Genomic DNA, 21,358 nt, shown 5'->3' on the forward strand with positions numbered 1-21,358 from the left:
CACGGGGCTTGAAATTAAGCACACAAAAGCTTACCTGCTCTTGTGGCACAGTCATTCCATATATGACAGTCTTTTGTGTCACTGCATTTTAATACTGCTTAATTTCGCCTCTTGAATGCTAAGTACTGTGACCAACCACTCTCATTTTATCATTGTTAACAACTTAGTCTTACTATAAACACAACCAAACACTCAAGCGTCTACATGATTTAATTTTTATTTGAAGGTATTTTTTCATACACAGGCTGTCACTATGGTAGCCATAATTTTTTTGGTTTTCTCTAGGAGCAAGTGGTTTGGAGTTTTGTCTCCTCCCTCTTAGGCAACTTTAATGGAATCTTCATAAAAGAGTAATTGTAATAGCTTACAAGGTTATATGCACAATTCTCAGTTTAATGATCTGTGGGCCTGAAAATCCAAACAAGTGGGCCAAACCCTAAATGCCCTGCCACGTTTCATAGGTTCCTATTCCTGAAGTTTTAAGGAAGGTTAGTTAAAGCAGAAGTGGCGAAGGGTTTTAAACTGTTCATTAATTTGAGCACCTCAGCAGTATTAAAACTTGCTAGCTATAGTCAATGTGGAGAACAAACTTCTATGAAAGCAATATTCAAAATGAAAGCATACTTTGCTTAGCGAGGTTACTTTTCAGGCATAGTTCTGGTAATTCTACTTGACATTTCAGTTGCAAATTGGTAAAACTGAACAGAGGACATCTCTAGATGCCCAGAATAAAACTGACGGTATTTTCCCATGAAGCATTGTTAGACATACTGTTTAGGCTGTACAGTATTAGGGACTGGAGAATGAAGCAACTGGCTAATAAAACATAAATCTGGATATATTTAGCAACTCTGCCTCTATAATTCATTTAAAGTAATATAAACACAGGTTTATGCTTGGCAGGTAACCGAAAGGTTGGTGGTTCGAACCCACCCAGCAGCTATGCAGGAGAAAAGACCTGTGGAGCAGTTCTACTCTGGAACACATGAGGTCACTATAAGTAGGAATCCATTCCACGGCACAAGACAACGACGATGACAACAACATCAACACAGAAACATAGTATGCCATTCATTCCAGGGACATTCGTGAAGTGACTTGAAAAATTGTACTCACTACTTCCATGGCAAACTATGTAACAAATTCCAAATCCTTTGAGAAATGAACTTTGGAAGCTAAGTCTACCTTTTGTCCAACCCCAAGAAGCTGCCTACCCTATAACTGCAGTTTTGCCCTGGATGAATCCAAAAACTTTAAGGAGTCTGAAACATTAGCCTACTGTTGAATGTGAAGATACTACTGCTGTCTCCTGTATGTATGCTGCTCCAACAACCCCTGCAGATGCATGCGAGAAGTATAAACGTTTATTAAGAGGGGCAGGGAAGCAGAGATGGCTATTATTTGCAAAGCCATGCATGGAAGACTTCAAAAAGTTAACCTAAGCTATCTTAGCCATTGTCATGCTTTTCTAACACAATCAATTAAAACATCTCCAACTTTCTGTTTATATTGTTTTAAAGATGCACCATTGGGTCATAGCTGCTAACCAGTAACTTCCTTTCCCCACACTCCTGTCGTACCTTTCAGTGTGTGATGACCACCTAGTCCTTCTAGTGCCTTCTTTGTCTCCTCCACTAGTGCCTTGAAAGTAGGAGTGGTTATCTTACTTTTGGTTAGCAGCCATAGCTCTTGACCACTACGCCACCAGAGTTTCCAACAGTAAGTACTTACTAAATGTTTGCTGAATAAAGGAATTTTGATGGAGGTGAGTAGGGAAAGTGAATATTTAAACACCATGCATGCTATACTCATCTCCCATGGTTTTAAAAATACATACTCTATTAGAGAAAGCTGTGAATAGTCGAGACAAAATAATGTTCCCACATTTTTCACATGCAATTGGCCTGGTAGCAGGCTTTAACTACCCACTCTTATTTAGTACTTTAAGATACTACAAAACTCTTAAAGGTGTTTGCAACTTGTTCTTTCAGTTTGGCTGAAAGTCAAATAGAAACAGATATTACTTGCAACAGTTTCGGCATTGGATCAGCATACTTCACTTTTACAATGACACATCATGTGCAAATCACGCACTTTAACTAACCTGCAATTTATAGGTAAAGTCAACACTGAGGAATCAATATAAATTGCCATCAAACGAACGCAATACTTACTTTTTTACTATGAAGATTTTCAATATATACAAAATTAAGAGAAAATTCTAGAACGAGTTGCCCATAAACCCATCACCCGGATTATACATTTATCAGGGTCTTCCCACAACTGCTTCATCTGTTCTCCCTTCCTGTCCTCTGTTTCTCTCCCTCACTCCCTCCCTGTCTCTCTCTCCTGAATTATTTTAAAGCAATCCCCACACATCCCATGATTTCAACCCTACGTATTTACTAAGAATTCAGTTCCTTTTTCTGGAACTAACTTTTGACTAATTAGAATCTAGAACAAGCTAGATTACAATTGATCTTTTTTTTTCATTACCAATATTTATGAGTCACTTAAACCCTGAAGGGTGCCCAGTTCTGTGTCATTTCCTGGAAGGATCTCAAACACCTCCATTTTAAGTAAAAGTTTCTTTTCCTCTTTTTGTGCTTAATAAACAAAGATAAGATCTTAAAGCAATGGCTATTTAAAACTGAGTTAATAAATAACTCTCCCAATGATAGAACATTCAATTCAATTTCGTCAGATTGAAGGCATTCTTTAAATGCTTGCCAGACAAGAATTTTGTAGCTATTTCAGCAAGTCTTAATTATGGTCTAAAAGCCCCTTTTACTGTGATAAAGAGCACGATATCAAAATTGTATACTTGAAAAAAGCTAAATTGGCAAATGTTGTGTTGTATATATTTTTTACAACAATAACAAACACACTATATCAAATACAAAGGACAGAACAAAGTGACATGACATTTCTCCTTCCCTCATTTTTACAAGGCTAAGGTATTTTTTAACTCTTTTGGTTAAAATAGGAGCCGTGGTGGCACAGTGGTTAAGAGCTCAGCCTGCTGGCCAAAAGGCTGGCAGTTCAAATCCACCAGCAACTCCTTGGAAACCTTATGGGGCAGTTCTACCCTGTCCTATAGGGTCACTACAAGTTGGAATCAACTCAGTGGCAACAGGTTTGATTGAAATATTATACTTCTTTTAAAAGTTAACAATTCACTTCGATGTCTTCATATTTCCTAAGTAAACTTTGATACCCTTCTAAAAATGTGACTAATTTATGGAAAAATAAATCTGCTGCTATGAAATTAATCAACCTTCACACCTAAGGGGTATTTCCATTCTCCTTTCCTACAAAAATTAAAATAGAACAACAAGCTGAGTGAGGTCAAGGGCAACCTTAAGGTATATATATATATATATTTATATATATATTTATATATATATATAACAAGGCAAGATGAGACTAGTTAGGCTGCTTCAACTCAAAACAAAAATACCATAAAATACATGGCCTATAATTCAGAAATCACTAGCAACACAATTTCAGCTTAGCCCTTGAGCTAATCTACTTAGTCACTGAAATTGCTTCATGGGTATTATATACCCTGCCTATATGCTCTCAAATGAAGTACTTGTTAATTGGGAAAACTAGATCCTTTCACTTCATACTTCACACAGATGTAATAAGTACTACCAATCTGAGAGGTGACCCTTCACTCAAGAGTCTGGATTTACTACAATATAATTAGCTATACTCTTCTGCAAGAAATCAGGAAAAAAAGAAACTTCCATAATCGCCATATGGTGGAAGACCCTGGTGAGTTTGTGAACACTGGAAAGCACTATCACCAGCATGTTACAGTAACACCACCAAAATTTCATACCAAGGATATTCATGTATTTTGTAAATTATAAATAGATGCTAGGACAGCCATTTGACATAAGTCAGTCACTTTGTAAGAGCAGAATACCAATCTAAGGATGACACATTCTGTCATGACAGCTACCTTCTATTACATAGAATTTGATAAACCATTTAACAGTGATCAAAAGCATTTGGGAACCCCACCCCCCAAAAAGATATAGGGTAATAGTTTTTGTCATTTAGACTTTCAGGCATCTAATTTGGTAAATACACTTATATAATCTGGGTTTCAAAACCAAATTTTAAAGTTCCTAAAACATTCCCCCAAAAGAGAAAACGCAGAATGTACACAGAACGGGTTAGATGCTAAACTTCAAAAATTTCTCTCTGAAAACAAATTTGATTCTACACAAGTAAGATTTAAAGAAAGTGACTCCAAATGTTTAACTACCCAAACAAATAATAGGAATTTTAAGCTTTTAAATATAAATTTCTACTTAAATATTCAGTAACCCAAAAGTTAAAGCCTATTAAAATAGTTACCCTTCTGCGACCAGAGCAAACCTGTTTCTTTCCTTTCTCGCAGCACTAATAGAAGGAACCTTCTCTCACGCCCAGAAAGCCAATCTGGAAACCCAACATTCTTCTTACAACTGCAACTTAAGAGAGCAAGTCACAACACTTCCTGCTAGAAAAAGAGAACACCCAGACAAAAGAATGATACAATGCTTACGAATCCCCTTCCTGTCAACCTCACAGTATTCTGCCAAGCATTTAATAAATTCCAACTTAAAACACAACATTTACAGAAAAGTTTAATTTTTCATTTCAATGCCACCGAAATCATACAAGGTCATAGGAGAATTTAAAGTTGCTTCAGGTCAAATAGCTATAACTCATATACCTATTTAGAGTCTGAACATTAGCCAAGTAACCTGCTTACTTTAGAACACATGGAACCGGCTTCTCCCCAGTGCCCAAGTCACTCCTTCATAGTGAAGTACATTACACAGAAAGGCAAATCAACTGTCTTGGATCACTTATGTTCTGTATTATTCATTTTGATCTGTAGACATTCATGCCTTCGTACATCATTTATATCCCATATGCTAGGTGTTGCAGCATTTATCTACTTCATGTTTTCTGGTGAAAACATAAGCTCTTGTTTTCTGTATACTTCCTGTTTTCTGGTAAAAATGTAAGCTCATTTTGGTAAAAATAAGTGTAGGAACTTTATTTCCTACCTGCATAGCACATAGGAACTAAGTCAACACTCGCTGAACTGAATAATTTTCTATTAGAGGCAGTGCCACATAGTAGTTGGTTGTACGGGCTCTGGAGTCAGATATGGTTCAAATCCAGGCTCCCTAACTGGAGAGCTGTGTGTGTCCTTGGGCAAATTGCTTAAATTCTTTGTGCCTCCATTTGCTCACCCAGGGATGATTATAAAGGAACTACTTCATATAATAAAACCAAAAAACCAAACCCAGTGCCATCAAGTCGATTCCAACTCATAGCAACCCTATATAAGTTATTGTGAGGCTTAAATGATTTAACATGTGTCAAGAACTTAGATCAGAGCCTAACACATAGTAAGCATTAGATATGTGATTAACTGCTATTCTCATCAGTGAAATTTGCTTTTAACTGGTCTAGCAATTTCAATCAGTTAACTACTTAATTACGCAACTCGTTGTTGATTGTCCTTTATGGGACAGAAGAGCAAGTCAACAGGAGGACTGGGCTGGGTTCAGGAGACCATTTCAAATACTGACATAGGGAAAGTTAGTAATTTGAGAGGGAATGAAACACAATCATGGTTTTAGGAGTCTGACAGACTTGGACTGACGTCTGTGTGACCATGAACAAATTACTGAGCTTCTCTGAGCCCCAGGTTCTTTCTGTAAAAATGGAGCTAATTCCACACACATTCCAGGAATGCTATGATGACTAAATGAGAAGATCAATCTATAAGTACATAAGATTGTCTGGCTCCAGCAAGGTGCTCAGTAAGTGTCAGATATTATAACCTGTCTGGGATATAACATGTATAATACCATTTGCTCTACCTACTCAATAAAAATGAAAGTCTCAAGTGAGATGACAGATACGCCAATCCTTTGTAAATAATATATATATTTTTAAAAAGTGAAGCATTTTGATAGCACACTGAATTCTCAGCATAGGAGGCAACCCACGTTGCATTCACTCATAAAAAGGAACCCTTCACTGCATCGTGTACCTTACGAGGAAGACAGTGTTCTGTCCTCATCACTAACCACCATTAGAAAGCACTGCATTACATTTTGTCTCCTTAGTGGAAGCATCGTAATCATTTATTTCACCAATCACAAAAACTCCACAAAATATCAAGAGGCAAAACAACTCAGAAACAGAACAGAAGGAATACAGCAGCAGGAGTCAGAGTACATGTTTTCCCATCTGTCTTTGTTGCCAAACTCACAATGTGAAGCCACTTCGACTTTCCTGAGTCTCAATTTCTTCATTTGTCAAACAAGCCCAGCACTTTTCCCTGTGGCCTATTAGCGGATACATGAGATAGCAATAACTATCTAGCCCTTTGAGCTAACAAGAAGCAAGGATATACATGTAAGGATGAGCGTGCATTTCACAGAGAAAACTGAGGCACGTGCAATTAACTGCCTCAGGTACTTAGACAGTATCAGTGCTAGACCAGAAATGTCGGGTTTTTCCAGCCTATTGCTCAAACCACACAGATGGGTCTGTCCTACCAGCTTCGTAACTACCCTTTTCTGATAGTAACAGTGAAGAAGTTAATGTTTTAAACATCTAATGCTCAACATTCAAAGATTAGTTCCTTTTTTTAGGATGCAGGTTTTATAGGTCATAATAGGTCATAACAGTGCTACCTGAAAACTGCTTCCTTGACTTTTCCCTTTCTTGGTCATCTGGAATGTATACGCTTTCTAGCTTTACAAACACTAATGCTAATCTTTGATCAGAGTGAAATCTGTCAACACCAAGTTTATATAAAGGTTATTCACAATAGCAGGATTCATTTAAACTGCAAAACATTGTAGTTAGACTTCTAGGAATGGATTCTCTCTCTTCGAAAATGCATTATCTTTTACTTGGCCAAAGACTGCTCAATCACATCAGTATTCAACATGTTTCAGTTTGTGGACCATTTTTTAAAATGTCTAAATGTCTTAGCATCTGAGGTGTGTGTGGAGGGGGGAGTGTGTTTGTGTACGTGCATGTGTGTGCCTGTGTGTGTGAACAGAATCTGCTTTTACTATGGGTAATGAAAATGGGTTTGGGAATAGAAGATGGTGGCAGGGGTCGTGTAATAAATTTCAAGTTTTTAAAAGCAGGCCACAGAATGAAAATAACTTTCACACTGCATTCCAAATTCATCAGGATGAATGCTGAGGAAAACCAACGGAAACCAACCAATGTTTTATCTGTGTATGTCAACCCCTCTCTCTCTTACATGTTACAAAGAAAATCACAATGTTAAGAGTTCACACACACATGCACCCAGGACATCCCTCAGGGTGGAATGGAAGGAAAGAGGAACACCCAAAAAAGTTGCATGAGAATTTCATAGTCTCATCCTAATACACAGTTAGAACACAAGATCTAAACATAGTATTTTGAAAGTCTCCCCACTTTCATCCGAATGTCATGCTCCCTACCACACCCTGTACTAGGCATACTCTTTCCGTGTGTGACGTGTACGCAGAAGGCCTCTCCCACTGTGCTTCATGACACACCTCAATAATACTGACCCATTTTACCTTAATGAAACAGCGTTTTTACCAATCTTCATGACTTTTAAAAACAATCAGACAAATAAATAATATCAAGAATAAGTGAGGCACTGAAGCAAAGGGATCTATCTAAAAGATACCGAATTAACATACAGAAAACTGGTACTGGAATTTTGGAAAGTCTATGAAATTTATACTAGGAGCAGTATTAGGTACAGAGGCTTCCTGTTGTCTTGACTTGGATGTGTCAATCATAACAATCAAGTAGATCTGGTTTATGTAATCATTTTCTTATTCAGGGAGGATAACAAACCACAAGCTTTTCTTAATATTTCAAGGGATTTCAGTATTTCAAGGGATTTATTAGCTATGTATTTGTGTGACAAAGTAAACAAAGCTTTTAAGACGAAATAGGATGTCTTATTGTAAATTAAATTATGTGCTTTGCCCTAATGGACTAAGACAACTAGATGAAATAAACAAGAGGCAGTTTTAAGTATGAGTCCTCTGAAAATTATCAACTGAACTACACATGGGGCAAGGAACTGATTTAAAAGACATCTGTGAGTGTTGATACGTTGTGGGGACTGCAACAAATGTCGCAAAACAATTTGTGTATAAATTTCTGAATGAGAAACTAATTTGAGCTGTAAACTTTCACCTAAAGTATAGTAATAATAATAAAAAAGACATCTGTGTTCTGTTTATAAGTAATAAAAGCATACAAAGGAATAACTAATATACTCTACACCTTTCTATCCAGAGGGCGTCTCTCTCAAAAAACACAAAAGGAAAGGACAACAACAGCAACAATAAGAAAAATAAACTACATCGGCAGTTCCTAAACTTTTTGGGTTCAGGATCTTACATTCTTAAAAATTACTGAGGACTCCAAAGACCTTTTTTTAATGGGTGTTACATCTATCAGCATTTTTACTATATTAGAAATTACAACCGATAAACATTTAAAATATTTATTTAAAAATAACAATAAGCCCATTATATGTTAACATAAATATTTTTAAGAGAAATAACTACATATTTTTAAAAATAGTGAAAAGAGTAGCATTGTTTACATTTTTGCAAACGTCTTTAATGTCTGGCAATATAGGACAGCTGGTTAATATTTGACATTAATACAAGACAGCTGGATTTTCATATTTGCTTCTGCATTCAACCTATTCCAAAACTTCTTGTTGAAGTTTAGGAAGAAAATACGGCTTGCCACTGGTATGTTATTGAAAAACAAGTATTTGAAAAGCCTTTTCAGGTAACTGTGGACATTGTTTTTTAATACTACACCAAAACTTGAAAAGTAGTAGTTTCTTAAAGGGTAGTTTCAATGTGAAAGCTGATACCATTATCAATGAATTTTTCATAGCAAGGAGGTGAGGTATTTTCCCACATGGTGCTATACCAATTTTTTTTTACATGTTGCTATTAAAAAATTAGCATAGTGCACTTACAAAAATACCTCATGGGGGGAGGGGCACGGCTGGCGAACAAACATAGAACCCAAACCCAATTCTTACTCATAATGACCCTATAGGACAAAGGAGAACTGCCCCATTGGGTTTCCAAGGCTGTAAATCTTTACAGAAGGAAACTACCACATCGTTCTCCTGCAAACAAACTTAGAAGGCATGAATTATTTACGTAAAAATACGATAATTGTTGGAGGCTTCAACTAAGCACTTTCAATATTGCACAGAACATCTAGAAAGAAGATCAATGAGGAAACTGACCTGAATGACACTATAAACCAACTAGACTTAACAGACATATAGAACACTTCACCCAACAGCAGCACAATATGTATTTATTCCAGTGCACACGGATCCTTCTCCAGGATGGACCACATGTTATGTCACAAAGCAAGTCTGGATAAATCGATAAGATTACAATCATGCAAATTATTTTCTCTGACCGCAATGTAGTGTAGCTAGAAATCTATAACAGAAAAAAAAAACCTGAAAAATAGACAAGCATATGTAGACTGGCATAGTATTAAACTACCAATGAGTCAAGGAAGAAATCACAAATTTCTTAGTCAAATAAAAATGAAAGCACAACATACCAAAACTTATGGGATGCAGCAAAGGCAGTACTCAGAGGGAAACTTATAGCAATAAATGCCTACACGAAAAAAGAAGAAAGATATCAACAACTGAAGGAAAAGCAAACTAAGCCTAAACCTACTAAAAAAAAAAACTAGAAGGAAATACCATATTTTAACACAAATAATGCACACATTATGTTTTTGCAAAACCGCAACCCCCTGTGTGTTTTCGTAAGCATGCTCTACCAATATTTTTTACATGTTGCTGACTTCAGGTCCATGTTTTTTTTTTTTTTTTCTGTCCAATGGATTTAATGTTACTGGGATAAAACTCATGTCATGGAAACTTGATTTGAAGTAGATATTTTCCTAAACCAAGTGCAACCAATGGTGAACTGAACAGGAATGGGATGAAAATGGGATGTCATGTCAAAGCCAAAGTACGAATGCATGAAGAGCTAGAAATTAGTAAGAAATGACCCTAGGCCTAAAACTACAAAAACAAGATGTTGTTTGTATTTTAATGCTTTCATAAATCTTAAACTGAAACATAATTTTTGATAATCAATGTCTTTGAAATCAACAAATAAAAATCACCAGAAGAAATGTTTTCATTTTAAAATAGGCCACTTTTTATTTATTCATTATCATCATAATCACCACCATCATCAGCATCAGACTCCTGGAACCCTTCAAAGTCCAATCACTCGTGACTATCATCATTGAAATATCTCAGAGCTTCCTGCAGATGCTTTTCTGTGATTTTTGAACTGATGCCATCATCATCACTGCCTTTGGCACCTTCGTCATCGGTATTCTGCTAGTACACAATTCCAGCCTTTCTGAAGACACTGTGGATGGTTTCTGGGGTTATTTTCCCCCAAGCAGAAGCTACCCACTTATAGACTTCTGCAAACGTCGCCTGCTTCAGTCGTCCTGATGGCGTGAACTCCTGAATCCTAGGCTGCATCCATTTATCCCACTCTCTTCTCACGCAAATTTTGAGCAGGTAGTTGACTGCTGTATCTAGCGGCTGCAGCTTGCAGGTAAGCCCACCAGGTATGATCGCTACCTGGGCACCAGTTAATATAATTTTGAACTTTTTTTGTGAGCAGCCATGATGTTGAAAATTAGTAGACTTCTCTAAAAAGAATTTCCCCCACAAATTCATAACATCACAGTCCATCCATCCGTTCTTATTACAATGAACAACCACACTGATGGGCAGCTTTTCCCAGGTTAACTCTCTTGAAAATCACCCTTGGCTTTAATTTCACCCCACTCACAGTGCAACCAGGGACTACACTGAAGCAAGCCCTCTCATGCTCAGTGGTTGTCATGGCTCCAGTTTTTGTACTTGAAGTAACTATAGTCCTGGTGGCCAGAATGTCGAAAGACATGGGAATCTCAACCACACTAATTAAGTCCATTGCAGAGATACCGAGTTAGAGATTTCTTTGGTGACAAATTAGCAGAAGTTGACCATCATTTGCTCCCAGTTATCTGGAAGTTGCTGGCCTGCAGTGAATCTGATTCTCTTGGAAAGGCCATTTCTTTTCATGAATTTAGAAATCCGGGTAAAACCCGCCTTGAAATCTGGAATTCCTCTTTCATTTGCCAGAAGCTTTACTTTGCTCTGAATTGTGACAGTAAAGACAGCTTGATTTTGTTTCCTTCGAGAAATAATCCCCTCTTTCAAGTCATTCTCTAACTCAGGCCATTTCGCTTTGGGCCCACGATGTGTACGTTTTCATGTATTTATTTTCTCCAGCTTTTTTTCCTTTCTCCATTCACAAACGGACAACTCTCCAACCTTGAACTCTCTCGCTGCCGCTCTGTTGTTTGTTTCTTCCAGCTTGGCAACAACTTTCAGTTTGAAGTCGGCCATGTAGGACTGGTGTTTAATTCCTGCCATGATCCTTCCTTAAGGGTCCTATGATTTAGATTTATAAACTGAAAAAATGTGCACAATATAATAGCTAACTGGCTGGTTCTAGTAAAGAGAACTCAAAATTCATATGTGAGGTGTACAGGAAGCAAGGGTCTTTTTATATGCTTGCAAGCATATGACTAAGGTGACTTGTGATCATTGAGCAAAGGCAGTGGTACTAATAAGACACAATTAGATTATGAAATAAGCAGTCTTAAAGGTTTCACTTAAGATAATCTGATAAGGTTTTTACATTCAACTGTGGAGCCAAGAGCCATAGTGTATCAGTTTTACTTTGGTTACTCCTCCAATTAAAAGCCAGAGTCGGAAGACAACTGTGATAATTATGTGAAAGAAGATTGAATCAAGATTCCTGTTGACAGCTACTTGACGCTATCTATGCCAGTGAAGGCTTCGCTGTATTTACACTTCCAATTGACAGCACGTGATTTACGGACGGGCTTCAGTAGGTTCAAGGTTCAACTGATGACTCAAAAGTGACGGGGATATAATTATCAACTTAATGGAAACAAATGCAGTTTCAATTGTTTATATTTCCAGTTACCGGGGTTCTACCAAACTCGATCCATGACTTCCTGACCATGGTTATACAAATATGATTTAAAAAATGACATTTTTGGACTACTGAATGAGGGCAAATGAGACCAAAATTCACTTCTGGAAATGTCACAAAACATGCGCGGTATATGCATGGGTGCACTATGCCAGAACTTTTTTTTACATAATTTTGTCATTTCCGCATGTTATATGTGTGTGCACATTATTTACATGGGCACACTATTTGTGAAAAATATGGTATTAGTATTAGGATTTTAACACTGAGAGGGAATAGGTTTGCTCAAAGTAGATGAACCAACATGGGCAATGGAATGAAGTAGGATGTGCTTTGGAAAAGTCAAGAAGTCCAGCAAGTCAGGAATGCAGGGCGAATGGAAGACAGTATATGGTTGTAATAAAGATGGGAAAGTTCGTTAGGGACAAAGGGAAGAAAAAAAGTCAGGAAGAGGAGTTTGGATTTTGCAGATGATTTGTAGCTACTCTAAGTTCTTGAGGTGAGTGAATCAGAGCAGAAATAAATAAAATCAAAAAGAGAAAAACAATAGAATCAACAAAACCAGAAGTTGGTTCTTTGAAAAAAATCAACAAAATTGACAAACCTTTAGATAGAATAACAAAGAAAAAAAGGAGAAAAGATGTAAATGACCAAAATGAGAAATGAAAGTGGGGACATTACAACTGACCTGACAGAAATAAAGAGAATTATGACAGAATATTATGAACAGCTGTACGGCCACAACTGGATAAACTAGATGAAATGGACGGATTGTTAGACGCACACAACCTACCCACTGGAACCTTAGGGGGCAGTGAATGGGAGGGGAACAACTCGGAAAAAGAGGGTTAGAATGACTGAATAACTTGAAGAGTGTAATCAACGTCACCGAACTGTGCATTCTTCTGCTGAATTGGTGTAGATTCTGCTATGTATATTTTCATCGACAACAAAAATAATATAAGTCGCACTTTGAATGGACCTTGTACACATGCTTGATTTCTGTAACATCATGCATCGGTCATTCGGAAAAGTACAGTTCCACTGAGGTACGCAGATCTCCCAAATACTGACACGCTTCATTATGCAATATCTATCAGATCACTTTAATTTACAATTCCAGCAATCTCATTAGAAAAGTTTGAATATCAAGGTCATGGTGGCCAAAGCGAGTTTTCAAAAGTTTGAATTTTTGCTTGAAAGCTCTAATTTTGTCATTGGCAACAATACTGTTAGTTGTTTTCCTCGCACTGACAGGTGCACTTGGTTCCTTTTCAATAAAGTGTCTGCCAAATACACTGATCTGAATAATCAGTTAATGTATCCGTCAATCTTCCAAGTAAAAAAATGATTTTCCATTAAAAACAAAACAAACAAAAACAAGCAGTTAGCTCAGCTTGCAACTCAAAAAACTGCACAGTGCTTTTTCTAAGACTACCATCATATGCAGCAGAAATGATTTGTGTGTACTTCCCATCTCATCACACAGAATATTCAAAAGACATATTTGAGAGTTGAGATTTAATAAAAGTAGTCATTTTTCTGCTTCATCAAGGGCATTCTTATGAAACACAAATTAGTAGACTTTGCTGTCACTGCCTTGATTCTTGCTAGGGCATCAGCAGTTATTACCCAACACTGGTTTCGCACCATCCGTGCAAATGTCAACCCAGTAAAAAAGCAAATGTCTTAGTGTTACTATGAAATAACCCTGACTCCCAAGGTCCCATGGACTATACTTTTTGAGAAATGGTGCTTTATTTAGTAATATTTATGAGAGTCACACATTTTAGAGAGACAAAAACAAGACTCGTAGGTCTGAGACTATAAAGAAATTTCAAACTGAGAATAACAGTATCGGAATTGCAGACCTAGGTTTTCACCTGAGTTTTGTGTTATTCGATTGTGAGAAAAAAAAAATCAATTACCTAAGATCAACTCTGAGAGGACCAGTCCACATTGGTAAGATACTCCAAAGCAGAATTTTGCTCAATCAGGTTCATGTCCACGAGACATGACTTTATCATGATAGTGTAGTTTACAAACTTTTCATAAATTTAGAAAAAGATTAAGAATGGAGATTTATCAATCACAAAACTACTCCAAATCTTTCATTTCATACGTTGCAAATCTGATCTAGATTTTTCTTCTGACAGTTAAGAGTTTCCTTCTCTGACATAAATTAGCACAGAAGTTTGAAAGTGAAACTCCATATAACATGCAAAATTATGACTGTCTGAAAATATTAAGAACTGTATTATAGTATTATCAGTGAAATCCTGTGTGGCTTATTTTAAAGCAAATCCCAAACAACATATAAAAAAGGGAAGAGAAAAGATTAGGAATATCAACACACTGAGAACTGCTGACAAAGGTGGTTTATTACACTGTTTTACCTTGTATGCTTGAAAACTTCCACAGTAAGTTTTCTTGAAATTCTGTGTGCTTATAAAGAATAGGAAACCCTGGTGGCGTAGTGGCTAAGAGCTACGGCTGCTAACCAAAAGGTCAGCAGTTCAAATCCACCAGGCGCTCCTTGGAAACTCTATGAGGCAGTTCTACTCGGTCTTATAGGGTCGCTATGAGTCGGAATCAACTCGACAGCAACGGGTTTCAAGACGGGTATAAAGAATTACTTGGCATTTTGGAAAGCAAAAATAAAATTTCTGGCTTATAAATTGTACTCATTCAATAAACAAATACGGATTGAGCATCTACTCTGTGAAAAGTACTGTACTAGGTGGTATCAGGTAATATAAAGATTTATGAAATATGACTTTCACATCCTAAAGGAGCTCAGTCCCTGTGTCCATATATGTAATTAATTCCCTAAAATGCGTATAATGCCTCCACTATGGCCACTCTAAGGGGTAATTATGCTATTACAAAGCACAACTTGAACAAAACTGAATCGCAAATCATTATAATTTTACGGAGAAAGAAAAGAAGAATGGCATGAGAAAGAAAACACAAGAAAGAAACTTAAAAAATATGAAATGAGGCTCTGCTTGGTTTTCCTCTATAAAAGGAAAGGAACAATAGATGTGAGCAAATATGGCCATGGCCACATCATCTTTCCACCACAACCCATCATCTATTTCACTTCAGGACAGGAACCATCATGTCATCTCCTTTGAGTCAGCTCTTATACTACTCATATAGGCAAAAATAACCAAGCAATACATTAATTTTCCACAATGAACATTAAATGCATTAAAAAAAAAAAGAATTATAGGATACATTAAGTATCCTATAATTCTTTAAATGACAGAAGCCACATTTACAAATGCTATGACTTTACATTAATTTCCAGGGCCACTATATACTTTCACTCCATAGCCAAAGCCCGCCCTAAAGAATAAGTCCACAAGCTAAACTATCAACATTTCTCACTCACTTGCAGTCTAATTATAACACTGATAGATTAAAAATAAAAATGAGAATCAAAAAAGAAAATATTTAGTTATCAGCTTCCAGCTTCTTGCTCTATATTCCAAACACACTGTTGAGTTTTCCCTATTCAAACTTCAGAGAAAATGTGCAAAGTACAAAAGTTCTCAAAACTCATTCAATGAAGGTCTTTTAAAACTTACTAATAGCATTAAACGATTTAAAGTTGCCTGTCTACTTTAATACTTAATATTTATTAAGCTATATGAGAGCAGGGGTTTTTGTCTGTTTTGTTCACCAATATATCCCAAGCATATAGAAGAGCGCCTGGCACACAGCAGGCACTCAATAAACATTTGTTGAATGAATGAATGTTGATGACATTGCATTCTAAAGGAGCTAAACAGACCGCTATTTGCTCTAGTGGATTATTATCTACTCAAGAGTACATTTTTAGCACTTGGCTATTTAATGCAAATTTAATAAACAAAAGTCATCTACTCTTGTTCCATTACACAACTCCATAGAATAGGATGTTTCCTGAGAACTAATCTGGCTAAACAAATGGTAGGGTACATCTTCGAGTGGCACCAAATTCATGGTTATTTTTGGCCACTGAATTGATTTTTTTACTTCTGCACTTATAAAATCATTTCAGAGGAAAAAGTACAGGACAAAGTATAAAGACCGCTCAATATTATCGAGTCTTTCCTCAAACTTGTCACAAAACAAGAAAGAAAATTCTCATTTAGCTGTCAAGATATCACTGGTTTACCTTTCCAAACTTTAAAACGACTATTTTTTGACCTCGGAAGGAACCATGAAACCTTCAAAAGAAAGAGCCGCTTTAGCATTTCCTGCCTAACTGCCCTAGTTCAAGATTAACCTTGTCATTTCTTAGGAAGACACAGAAAAACCCCTTTAAAATGACTAATTCAGATGAAGTGGTAACATGAAGCCTTAGTTTATAAGATGCTGGTTTCTACTTGTTACCAGATGTTGCCATCACTTCAAAGTGTTAAGTGCATCCATGAAGACTTTCAGATATATTTGCATGTGAAATATTTTCTGACTTCCGCTATAATTGTGGAGACATGTTCAGAGAGAAAAATTGTTGCCTCATTGTCTAATAAAATACCTGTAAGACCGCCAATATTCACTTCAAGAACCACCAAGTACTTTATGTCTAATTCTTCCATGTAATTCATGCAAACACATATACACACTTTTAAATCACAACAAAAATGAATTCTATTTCATAGAGAGTTTGCCTGCTTTGTCTCTCTTTTGACTTTTTTGGGGGGCGATATTTCACAGAAAGGTCCAGCTGGAGAATCCAGGTTGTGTGTGTATACGTTTGGAATTGCTTTTTTAGACAAGTAAACACTTCCCAGCTTTACAGTACAATTCAGGGTTACTTTACCTGGTACAATTCAGCAGTTCCATGTGCTTTCTGCTTCTAAAGACTCCTCTCTGGTTAATTTCTTTGGTTATGTTGCCATTAATGTTTTATTAGCTTAATTTCAACTTTTTTTTTAATCCCGAGTTCAATTCAGCAACAACGGTTGCTATTTTCTACACATAACGGTCATGGTTAAGTGTGATCCAACACAGAATCATGAAGACAATATAGATTTACCCCTAGACTGGCTGCAAAAATATCAGGATCTCATAAAGTGTTAAATCCCTTACCCTTCAAATGTATAAAAGTTGTTCCATAAATTATATATATTTTTTTGTGCTGAGATGTCTCAATAAAATGTATTTCTTTGAGGACAGAGGTGAATTTTTGATAAACACATTACTGGCTCAGATTTCTAGTAGAAATTAGGTTGTAATTAGCCAATTATGCTTGCTCAGTATTTTATTTGACAGTTTGCCACCCGGTACAGCTAGAAAACAAAACAAAACAGCTTCTTACTATTAATTCTGCCACAAGTCAAAAGACTTGTGTGGTTTTCACTTGAAAAAAATCATATTCTTAGCAAAAAGTCATGCATGCAGAAGTAACCTTTTCCCTCTCCCAGGTACTATGTTATCTCAAAAATTGGCTAAAGCCATTAGCAGAGTTGTTTTGATGGAGTAGACTGTTCTAGGCTCACTCGTTCTGAGAATTCACTGCTTTTTAGTGAGCTTTTTAAGAAGTCTCTAATTGGACCAAATAAATACACACACAAAAAAAAAGTATGAAGAAATTGTGATATTTGTCAGTGATGAACATCATTTTATTGCATTCTTCCTGAAATTATACTTTTCAATTACAGGATAGGTTTTACTGCAGCTGTGACTATTACCCAAGAGTAACTGAGGAAGAAACATGAGTGGTGGTAAATTTCATTGTAATGAAAATAGTATAACTGTGAGAGCCATGTGCTTATAAACTTAGGTAAGTTTTCATTATAGAGAAGTAAGTCTGCTAACTGTATTTAGGGTAGTGCTCTTGAACTTTGATTTTCAAATTCCTGCTTTCTAAATACTTAATCCTAGTTCATAATGTTATAGGCCATGGTGATATATTTATTAAAGCAATAAGAGCCAATCTAGAACATAAACAGGATGGGAAAAGAGAGCCAGAATGTTTTGTTTGGTGCTTCCCATTCTGAATTATTAGGCACAAACCAAAAAGACCCACTGCCATCGAGTTGATTCCGACCCATAGCGACCCTACAGCACAGAGCAGAACTGTACTATAGAGTTTCCAAGGAGTGCCTGGCAGATTTGAACTGCCGACCTCTTAGTTAGCAGCCATAGCACTTAACCACTATGCCACCAGGGTTTCCATTAGGCAAAAAGAACAGTGGAAAAGCTTCATCTTCAGAAAGCAAGACAGAAATGAAAGTATGTTCTCATTCAAATTTTCCTCATCCAAACACAACAAGGTGACATTTTTAGTTCAATTCTTCTTCAGAGATAATCAGTTTAAGTCTCCCTCCTTTTTTAAAAATCCTAACAGCAAGTGTTCTTTTAAAATTAAGAGGTTTACCAAATTCTTTTTGGTAATTCTTTAGATTTTTAAGAATCAGTGATCAAAGTATGAAAATGCACATAAGTTCTCATTTGAACAACTCTGAATTACTATTCATGAATAACAACTGTCCCAAAGACCAATATCCTAAAACTCAAGCTTTAGTGACATATTTCAATTTGCTATTCTGGGAAATGCTTTTGAGACATCAGAAGAGGTAAATCATGCTTTCCTTAAGGTGGAACAATAGGCTTAGGAATCTTTTCAACAGGGTGGTCTTAAAAAATTTGCCAGTGGCTTCAACAGTGGGCTCAAGCATGACAACAATTGTGAGAATGGCGCAGGACCAAGCAGTGTTTCGTTCGGTTCACTGAGTCAGAACTGACTGACAGTTCCTGACAACAATGAGTGGTCTTACAAAGTTCCTGAAGTAACTATTCAAACTGTTTATTCTACAAACAGATCAGAGATTTAGAATTTTAAAGCAATATAGTACCTAAGTCAAGAATATGACATTCTTTTAAGAAGCTGCAATTTTGACAATTAAAAAAAGATACCCAAGTTATATCTGAAAAGAAGTTGTCAAATAATATTAATTCAGTAGATTTCAAAATCACAGAACACAGCCACTTACTTAGAAAATAAGAACTAGAGGGTTAGGCTACAGAAGAAATTAAATTGTCTTAACGGAATTACCATTTTTAATGTTATTAACATTAAAGATGCAATCTTAAATATCAAATTCAATAACGTGATTCCTATCAAAATCGGAGCACAGGTTTTGGAAACATAGACAAGTTTATTCTTAAATTTATATGGAAAGGAACGTGCCACAGAACAGCTAAAATATATTGAAAAATTAGATTAAAGTGGTGGAATCACTTTATCTGCTACAACGCTATGGGGGCAGTGGTGGTTCAATGGCAGAATTCTTGTCTTCCATGCCGGAGACCTGGTGTTATGGATTGAATTGTGTCCCCCCAAAACGTGTGTCAACTTGGCTAGGCCATGATTCTCGGGATTGTGTGACTGTCCACCATTTTGTCATCTGATGTGATTTTCCTATGTGCTGTAAATCTTAACTCTATGATATTAATGAGGCAGGATTAGAGGCAGTTATGTTAATGATGCAGGACTCAATATACAAGATTAGATATCCCATGTCAATCTCTTTGGAGATATAAAAGAGAGAAATGAGCAGAGAGACAGGGGGACCTCATTACCATTCAAGCAAGAAGAACTGAGAGACAGCGTCGTCCTTTGTACCCGGGGTCCTTGCACTGGAAAGCTCCTGGACCAGGGGAAAAGTGATGACAAAGACCTTCCTTGAGAGCTGACTCAGAGAGAAAGCAGTCCTCTGGAGCTGATGCCCTGAATTCGGGCTTCTGGCCTACTAGACTGTGAGAGAATAAATTTCTCATTGTTAAAGCCATCCACTTGTGGTATTTCTGTTATAGCAGCACTAGATAACTTAAAAAAAAAAAACTAAACCCATTGCTGTTGAGTCAACTCTGACTCAAAGCAACTGTACAGGACAGAGTAAAACATCCCATAGAGGTTCCAAGGAGCACTTGGTAGATTCGAACTGCTGACCTTTTGGTTAGCAGCCATAGCACTTAACCACTCCATCACTAGGGTTTCCAGGTAACTAAGACACCTGAGTTTGATTCCCGGCCAATGCATCCCATGAGCAGCCTCCACCCACCTGTCAGTGGATGCTTGCATGCTGCTATGATGTTGAACAGGTTTCAGTGGCGCTTCCAGAATAAGATGGACTAGTAAGAAAGGCCTGGCAATCTGCTTCTGAAAATCAGCCAACAAAAAACCCTACGGGTGACAAAAGTCTGATCCACAACCCATCACGGGAATCTCGCAGGACTGGGTAGCATTTTGTCAGCTGTGCATGGGGTCAGGGGCAGACTCAAAGGCAGTTAGCAACTACAATAGTGTAGCAACAGTAATCAACACAGTACGCAATACTGATGGAGGGAAAGACACACAGAACAATGGAACAGAGTAGAGCATCCAGAAATAGACCCACACGCAAATATGCTCCAGTCTTCTTTTTTGACAAAGGTGCAAAAGCACTTCAGTGGAGGGAGGACAGCCTTTGCAAAGAATGGTGCCGGAGCAGATGCACAACCATTAAAAAAAAAAAAAAGATGAATCTCCACCTAAACCTCATACTTTATTAAAAAAAATAACTCAAAATCGATCACAGGCTTAAATGTAAAACATAAAACTATAAAACTTTAGAAATAAACATAGGAGAAATTCCTCAGGAACCAGGGCTTGATGAAGAGTTCATAGATATGACACCAAAAAGACAATCCATAAGGGGGAAAAACTGATAAATTGGATCTCATGAAAATGAAAAACTTTTATTCCATGGACTCTGTTCAGAGGATGAAAAGGCAAGCTGCAGACTAGAAGAAAATATTTGCAAACCACATTTCTGACAAAGTATTAGTATCTAGAATATATAAAGAACACTCAAAACTCAACATTAAAAAACAAAACAAAAAACAACCCAATTATAAAATGGGCAAAAGACATGAACAGACATTTCACTGAAGGGGATATACAAATGACCAAGAAGCACATGAAAAGATGTTCACCATCATTAACCACCTGGGAAATGCAACTTAAAGCCACAATGAGTTATCACTACACACCTATAAGGACAGCTAAAATAAAAAATAGTGATCACACCAAATGCTGGTAAGGATGTGGAGAAAATGGATATCTCATACATTGCTGTGGGAATATAAAATGGTACTTCAATTCTGGAAAGTTTGGCCAGTTTCTTACAAAACTAAACACACCAGTTCCCATACAACCCAACATTTGCATTCTT

At 36.8% G+C, this 21,358-nt stretch overlaps 1 protein-coding gene across 3 annotated transcripts in view; it reads right to left on the minus strand.

The window, feature by feature from the left end:
- PLS3 (plastin 3) overlaps nucleotides 1-21,358 on the minus strand; it is a 93,409-nt gene that overhangs the window by 57,435 nt on the left and 14,616 nt on the right. The window contains exon 1 of one of the 3 annotated variants that reach the window (XM_049871895.1): nucleotides 4,393-5,419. The exons of 1 other annotated variant lie outside the window; for it this stretch is intronic. The gene's annotated coding sequence lies outside the window, so the exon portion shown is untranslated. Of the gene's footprint in view, nucleotides 1-4,371; nucleotides 5,420-21,358 lie in introns of those variants that run through there. One more of the 3 variants, XM_049871894.1, reaches the window with a different exon arrangement.

Source organism: Elephas maximus, chromosome X (genome assembly GCF_024166365.1).
Source record: "Elephas maximus indicus isolate mEleMax1 chromosome X, mEleMax1 primary haplotype, whole genome shotgun sequence".
In the NCBI taxonomy this organism is placed as follows: domain Eukaryota; kingdom Metazoa; phylum Chordata; class Mammalia; order Proboscidea; family Elephantidae; genus Elephas; species Elephas maximus.